General features: G+C 41.5%; 1 long non-coding RNA gene across 1 annotated transcript; it reads right to left on the reverse strand.

Moving 5' to 3' along the window:
• Window positions 1-966, reverse strand: LOC117529953. Its single transcript, XR_004566157.1, has 2 exons — window positions 796-966; window positions 1-369 (listed from the first exon to the last, which is right to left on the reverse strand). It is a non-coding gene; the product is annotated as an uncharacterized LOC117529953 (long non-coding RNA).
• Between the last annotated feature and the right edge of the window lie 365 nt (window positions 967-1,331).

The raw sequence follows: 1,331 nt of genomic DNA on the forward strand, positions 1-1,331 counted from the left end.
GGATGTTTCAAATGTTTAACAAAGCCGACGTTCCGCCTCTTTTATGACACAAATCAAACCTTGCTGAAGAAAACAAACAGAAGAATGAATCTTAACTCATCGGATAAATAAATAAAAAAAAGTGCTGAGTAGAAAAACAACAAACAGCATCACATAGCTACGAGAACAAACGTGAGGGCAACTGTTTAGACTTGCGTCTGTGTTTTAGTTTGTTTTCATAGAGAAGTTTTGAAATTTAAGACACATTTTGGAGCATAAATATTACTAACGTCATTTGTGTACCTTTGGAGCACAGCACACAGAGCTAGTTAGCAAATGAATGTCATGAGGAAGCAGAATCCAGCACAGGTTTTTCAAACAAAGTCTGACCTAAGCCCAACCTAGCCTGACAACCGGCCCTGAATTGGGCCAGATACTGGCCTCTCTCTCCTTGCCTGTGATTGGTTGGTGGCCAAGACGCTGACATCAGCATTGGTCAGCCTTACTTTGGGCAAGTTTGGGGGTGTGGCATGAGCGCTGCTCTCCTATTGGTCATTTAGGAGTGGGAAATCTCACTCCAAGATGGAGGCCAGTATCCGGCCCAATTCATAGCCAGACCAGTTGTCGGACTAATCCCAACCCATTAACGATCTGACCACACCCACAATTACGAGTAAGCATTCCACTTTAAACTTATTTAAGATTTAGGGAGGGACCACAAGGACTTAAATGTAATTGATTAGTGGGATCAAAGTACATTTGTTGAGCTAAAACCCCAATAAAAAAAATTTCTTTTACCACCTGCAATCTACTCACATTTAACAAATAAGTAAATCCTTTCAGTCTGTGATTGAAGTTTGCTTGTACGTACATCAGCCAAAGTGGGACTTGATTAGAAAGCTGACTACTAATGACACATTCCTGGAATCAAATTAGATAGCGTGTAACTGTGTCTAGTGCCCTAGCTAGAAATGTAGCATTTTGCTAGAGATTGTTGTAGCCATAGCAACCACGTGAGAGCAGGAAGAGTCAAATAAATTCAACTTGTTAATCATTTTGTAGCTAGGCAAATCACGGTAGCTTGCTTAGGGGGGAGGAGCTAAGTCACTGCTGCTACAATAACAACAACAACAATAATAATATTAATAATAAATAAACCAAAAAAAAAAATCAACACATGCTGAGAGAAACTGCTCAACTGTCGGTCAAATAGCTTTATCGTTCGTTTTCTCTCTTACTGTATGTAAAGCTTCTAGTCCAAAGAAAGACTCCACCCACCTGACCCTCCCATCCTGCTGGTCCTGCCCAGCAGAGGGGCGGGGCATAGGGTTCAGGCGGTGGCAGTTAGTTTC

The sequence above is a fragment of the Thalassophryne amazonica genome, chromosome 17, assembly GCF_902500255.1.
Source record: "Thalassophryne amazonica chromosome 17, fThaAma1.1, whole genome shotgun sequence".
Classification (NCBI taxonomy): Eukaryota; Metazoa; Chordata; class Actinopteri; order Batrachoidiformes; family Batrachoididae; genus Thalassophryne; species Thalassophryne amazonica.